This window comes from Myotis brandtii, unplaced genomic scaffold, assembly GCF_000412655.1.
Source record: "Myotis brandtii unplaced genomic scaffold, ASM41265v1 scaffold685, whole genome shotgun sequence".
Lineage (NCBI taxonomy): Eukaryota > Metazoa > Chordata > Mammalia > Chiroptera > Vespertilionidae > Myotis > Myotis brandtii.
This window is the reverse complement of record NW_005370679.1, coordinates 421,250-428,203: the sequence shown is the minus strand read 5'-3', so window position 1 is coordinate 428,203 and position 6,954 is coordinate 421,250. Positions and strand designations below refer to the sequence as shown.

At 34.8% G+C, this 6,954-nt stretch overlaps 1 long non-coding RNA gene across 1 annotated transcript in view; it reads left to right on the top strand.

The window, feature by feature from the left end:
- Positions 1-3,820: 3,820 nt before the first annotated feature.
- The window catches only part of LOC106723965, a 15,969-nt gene continuing 12,835 nt past the window's right edge, over positions 3,821-6,954 (top strand). Inside the window, exon 1 of the long non-coding RNA XR_001359717.1 lies at positions 3,821-3,830. This is a non-coding gene — a long non-coding RNA (uncharacterized LOC106723965). The remainder of the gene's footprint in view (positions 3,831-6,954) is intronic.

The following is a 6,954-nucleotide window of genomic DNA, read 5'->3' as shown; positions in this document are numbered from 1 at the left end:
GCAGGCAGGCAGGCAAGTGAGCGGTTGGGAGCCAGCAATCAGACATCCCCCTAGGGGCCCCAGATTGGAAAGGGTGCAGGCTGTACTGAGGGACACCCTCCAGTGCACAAATTTCATGCACTGGGCCTCTAGTAGTTAATATAAATCCTACAATCCTGTGAGATTTGAACTCTGATCCATCTACTGAGGCAATGTGCCATTCATTACCAGCTAGGCCACCAAGGCAGGAAGGCTTTGTATTGGCAATACAGCCACAACACAATCATTGGCTCCATAAACTGTGATAGCATTTCAATGTGTTAATCTTTTAAACAAAAATATAAATAAATGTCATGGGCTATTTGAATCCAGAGACGTTTTTTAAGCATGGATATTTTGGACAAAATCAAATATCAAAGACCCTTTTGTGTAGACATTTTCAATAGAGAAACCTCAATGCTATTTTATATAGCTACTGCACAATTTTACCATCCTAACGACAGTGTACATGGGTCCCAATTTCTCTACATCCTTGACAACACTTGCTATTTTTTTCCTATTTGATAATGAAAATAATTTTAGAGATAAAATGGGAAGGTTTATGGAATTTTAGAGATAAAGGGGGTCCATGGGTGAGAAATGCATAGATAGGGACTTGAAGACACCAAAATGCTTATCTTACTTATACAGATGATAGAGAAATGCCACAGGAAGAGGTGGTCCAGGCAGATGGAAACATTTCTGGCCTGAGCAATTAAAACAGCCATAAACCAAGGACAGAGATATCTCTGGCCAGAGCAGCTGGGAGGTCAAAATCAACTCTAACTAGCAAGATAAGGGGGAAATAAAGAAGGGGGCACCCCGTGGGCTTTGAAACTAATTCTATGTAGCACAATGACCAATGAGGAAAGCATGTGGGTCCCAAATTAAGGAAAGGGGCTAATTAAAAATGGTCATGTTCAGACAAAAGAACTGCAGCATACATAAACTAGAGACAAAGGGACATGAGACACATTTTTTTTAGATTGATTTTCCCATTAGCGAGAGAGAGCAGGATTTTCCCATCACGGGGGGGGGGGGCCTCCCCATGAGGTCCCCTTTGGGAACACCCCTGCCCAGATAGAGTTTGTATCTGCTTCCAATAAACTTCTATATTTTTTATTAAAGAAGCCCTTTTGTCTGCAAGTTTATTCTTCAAACTTCGTGAGGACAAGAACCCACGGGAAGAAAAGTCTGCATCCCAAACCCCACATTTCAATAATAGCAACCCTAACAGAGATAGGATATCTCATTATAGTCTTCATTTGCATGGCACTGATGATTATTAATGTTTAACATCTTTCCATATACCCGTTAGCCATTTCTATGTTGTCTTTGGAGAAATGTCTATTCAACACTTTTGGCCATTTCTTATTGGGTTATTTGTGTTGTTGTTATTGTTTTGTTTTTGCTATTTTGTGGTTAAATTTCCTCATATATTTTGGATAATAATATGATTAGATATGTGGTCTGCAAACATTGCTACCTTTCCTGTAGGTTGCCTTTTTTTCTTGTTGATTCCTTTGTTCTGTAGATGTGGGGCTTTCTTTAGATTTTGTTAAGGTTCACAGCAAAATTGAAAGGAACATGCAGAGATGTGCCATGTAAACCATGCCCCCACATGCATAGCTTCCACCATTATCCACATTACTCAAAAGAATAGCATTTTTGTTAGCAGGGGTATATCTACATTGACAGATCATAATCACCAAAGGCCATCCTTTATGGTTGACTCTTGGTGTTGTACATTCTGTGGATTTGAACAAATGCATGATGATACATATCTATTATTATAATAGTATACAGTATATTTTACAGTGCTAAAAGTACTCTGTGCTCTGCCTATTCATCTTTCCCTCGCCTCTGAAAACTTGTGATCTATTTATTGCCTTCATAGGTTTACCTTTTCTGGAATTTTGAATTTTTGGAATCATAGAGGATGTGGCTTTCTCAGATTGGTTTCTTTTACTTAGTAATATGTACTTGAGGGTTTTCGATGTCTTTCAGAGCTCATTTCATTTTACTGTTCAATAATATTACATTGAGTTAATCATGTAATTTTAACCCTTTGTTGATGTTCTTCTGTTGAGTTATTCTTATATCCAAGAGATAAATCCCACTTGGCCATGATATATGATCATTTTAAAGTGCTATTAAATTTCATTTACTAGTATTTTATTAAGGTTTTTTGCATGTGTTCATTAAGGATATTTGTCTGTCATTTTTGCTATTCTCTTTTTCTGGCTTTTGTATTACTGTAATGCTGGTATAATGGAAATAATTGGAAAGTGTTCTTTATTCTTTAATTTTGGGGGAAAGCTTGAGAATGATGGGTATTAATTCTTGCTTCACTGGATAAGTAACAAGATCTAATATTCCTAACCAAATAGTCACTGTGTAACACACACCAGATATTAAATTCAGTTTTCTATTTGGGCAAAATTCAATAGTAGTTTGCCTCCTGTTCCTATTTATGGCTTAGAATACTGATGACACTAAAAAATGTTAAAACTTCAAAGCAGATATATTATTTAAAATTTCAGTAGTCATCATTTAAGAGGTCTACACATTTTATATATCTTCAAGTAACTAGGCATCAATTAAAAATAATCATTTCTGATCATAACTTAAATTCCAGGCATTCAGAAATATTCTATAGTAGACTAATCGAACCATGTCCCAGTCCCAAATTATCTTTCAAAATGTTTAGGATATATCCCATAAATGATAAACAAATCAAATGAAACCAAAATCTATTATCTTTTTCAGGAGAAATATATCAAACTAAAATGACTCACATAAATAAAATTCAGAACCTTTCATATGTCAGCTATAGAGTCTCAAGACGCATTAATATTGCTCAAGTCTTGGCACATGCTGATTATATTCATCGTTAATTTGTATTTCAGAAAGTGATACAGATTTCTTCATACATGTTAGACATTCCCTTTGACACCACTTATAATACGTTTCAATTTTTTTCTGAATTATTGCATGCATTTTTTTAATTTTTAAGTTTATTTTTCAATTACAGTTTACATTCAATATTTTTTTATATTACTTTCAAGTGTAAAACATAGTGGTTAGACAATCATATGCTTTACAAAGTGATCCCCCTGTTATTTATAGTACTCACCAGGCACCATGTCGTTATTACAGTATTATTGACTATATTCACTATATCGTACTTTACATCCCAATGCCTATTTTGTAACTATCAATGTGTGCTTGTGAATCCTTTCACCTTTCTCACCCAGTTCCTAACCCCCCTGTCTTTTAGCAACCTTCTAGTCTCTTCTCTTTATCTATGAATCTGTTCCAATTTTGTATATTCATTTATTTTGTTCTTTAGATTCCAAATATAAGTGAAATCATATGATATTTATTATCCAACACATTTTAATTTTAAATATTGGCATAAGGTAGAAGACAAGACACCCACAAGGGAAGTAATCTTTAAAATGCTTAACACTATTCAATACAATTACCCCAAGAGTGAGAGAAGAAAAGTTACACACTGACCTGGCAGACTACATACTGTCAAGATATTATACCTTATGGTACATCGCAGGAAATAATTTAAGCAAAACATAAAATCTTTACTTTCAGTTTATGGTTTCTTATTAAGAACATACCAATAGTACAAGAGTAACTTTTTTCCTTTTAACAGAACGACAGAATCACAGACCATTTTTGATATTCAAATCCACTTAAATTCATTTAATTTTATTTATCTTGATCACACATAAAATTCCTTTCTCAAGATTCTTTTTCTACAAACCTTCTACAACTTTCCTTGACCTTCTTAGTTTGTTTCTTCTTACTCAGAAACCACCAAACTATCTTAGGACAGACCATTTCCCTCTAATTCCCTCAAACCCTCAAAAATAAACTTCCAAGCCTTCCTTCTTTCTTCATTGAAAACACGCATCATTTCCTTCCATATTAATTAGAATTATTAACCCTTAGAAAACAACTTTTAAAGACACTAAAAAGTAAGTAATCAGCATTTTTAGACTGACGAATTCATGAATCTATTTCAAAACCTCTAAAAACATAGGTTCATAATTTTTAGAAAATATGCCTACTCAAGAAAACATTTTTATTAACATGCTCAAACTTATCTTTTAGTTTATCTGTAACAAGTCAAAAGAGGATTAAGTTAGATGAATTTAACATTAAATGTTTTAGTATTTCGTCTTATTGGGTGATGATTTAGGTATTTAATTAATGTAATTTGACTCATAATTTAATTTAATTTGACAGGACTCAAAGGTTTCCAGTTATTAAAAGATTATTGAAACTACTTGCTGAAAATTTTGCTTAGAAATGTATCCCTTTTATCTCTAGTTAAAACATTTGTTTTTAACAATTATATTTTGATTACTCCTGAAGATTTAATGAGAAATTAAAGTATTTAGCCATTATCTTACATTATTTTTCTTCCTGGAAAACTGTGTAACAAAGAAAAGTGAACTTATTTGTCTAATAAAACCAGGTAGAATGAAAGCTGCATGCCTGCATTATTTTTCAGCATTGATAAATAAAGACATGGCTGTTTTAATTAAACCAACAACATTAAACTAGTTTTACTTACTAAAAATTCTAGATCGTGTGTACTTGAAGAGTATTTGGGTTAGTTTCTGTTATTTATCCAATTAATATGAGCACACTTTTAAGTTAATCGAATAAGGCTCCTGATAACCTAATTTTGAAATTACTAATCAATTTTGGCAATACAATCCAGCAGTAGAAATATCTCATATCTTTAACATATGTACATACATATACATAAAAACACAGACAAATCCAGACAGATATCACATAAATGTCATTTTAAAACACTAAATTGTGTGTCCCTGGCACAATACAAAACTCAGAAGAAAAACTAGATCCAAATTATATTTTCTAGTAATGGATTAAGTTGAAGCTTTGCTTAGATAGCCAAAGTTTTTGCATGATGTAAGAATTCTTTTAAAGCTGTGTTAAAATCAAATAATATATTCTATTGTTTCTGAGAAGTCTGAGGTCTCCTCCTTTAATGGTGCCACTTAAAGTCAACTTATCAACAAACATAAACAAAAATAAGTAGAAAGTAAGTGTTCACATTAAAGTTGGAAAGGTCAGAATGAAAAGAGAATGGCTGCAGAAGGCCTGAATTTAAAGAACAGATTTTTCTAAAGGAAGCTGGTGGCTGCACATATCTGGAGACAAAGATAGGGAGGCAAAGAAGATGCCTCAGATGCTATTAATTTTTGTTCAAAGACATACCTAATTACAACGTAAACAAGGGTTCCCCATTGGAACTCACCTGGTGAATGGATCTGAAGTGTGAGTGTCTTCCCTCTTATGACAGAGATGAATACAAACCTTATGGATGAAATCCACCATCATATGAACCAAGCCCAAAACTAGATAAAGTTTTCCTTCTTTGATGTGAAAAACTGTATGTGTTGGGAAAAAAAAATGAAGACATAAATCTTTATGTTTGAATCTCTCACTCAGATGAGTGGAAGCCAGCAAATAGAGAAGCAATGCTCAAATAAAATCCAGAACTTCGACCAAAGAAGGATTGGATCCAGGAAGGCTTACCATTGATATATGAGGCTGCTTAAGAAGACCATGGCCTCTTGCCTGTACCTTGAACAAGTCCACAGTGTCACCAGGGACCAGAGGGCAGTCATCCTGGGATCCCACCAATGCCACCATTACAGTAAACCAAAATTAATGTTAGACTGTAAACAATAAATATGTGTTTATTAGAACAAAAGAAACTGCAGCCCAGGAGGCACAAATTCAGGTTAAATTTAGGTTTTTACCTAAATTGTGTTCCACGGAAACAAAGGGGAAGCAACCTTTTAAAAATATATTTACTGTTGATAGTATTATAGATATCTCCCCTTTCCCCCACCCCCTTCCTCCTAGCCCCTACCCACCCATCCCCAGGTCTTAACTACCCTATTGCCCGTGTCCATGGGTTATGCATATAAGTATAGAAGTTCTTTGGTTTATAACATATATTTTTATATTTCAGAGACCACCATTACAGTAAACCAAAATTAATGTTAGACTGTAAACAATAAATATGTGTTTATTAGAACAAAAGAAACTGCAGCCCAGGAGGCACAAATTCAGGTTAAATTTAGGTTTTTACCTAAATTGTGTTCCACGGAAACAAAGGGGAAGCAACCTTTTAAAAATATATTTACTGTTGATAGTATTATAGATATCTCCCCTTTCCCCCACCCCCTTCCTCCTAGCCCCTACCCACCCATCCCCAGGTCTTAACTACCCTATTGCCCGTGTCCATGGGTTATGCATATAAGTATAGAAGTTCTTTGGTTTATAACATATATTTTTATTGATTTCAGAGAGGAAGGGAGAGGGAAATTTAGAAACATCAATGATAAGAGAGAATCATTGATCTGCTGCCTCCTGCACTCCCCCGACTAGGGATAGAGTCTGAAACCCAGACATATGCCCTAGCTAGAATCGAATTGTGACCTCCTGGTTTGTAGGTCAATGCTCAACCATGGAGCAACACCAGCTGGGCAAGGGGAGGCAAACTTTTAAAGTAAACGTTTCTACCCAGGTTATCAATTAAGTCTGTTTTATGTAAATGAGGTATGCAAATTGTGAGGTTCTGATTGGGAAGGACATGTATCACTCTATTGGTAGGAAGGCAAAACCAGGGTATGCATGCAGTGGTTGACTCTGATGGCATAAACAAGCAAGTGTAGTATGGGAAGCTGAGAGTTCAGTCTGAGGTTCTTCCCAGTATTGATTATGTGAGGAGCTCTATCAGAAAATCGCTGTTGATTTCATCTACACTAATAAAAGACAAACATGCAAATTGACCATACCTTTGCTACACCTTAAGCCACGCCCACCAGCCAATCAGAGCGACTATATGAAAATTAACCCAACCAAGATGGC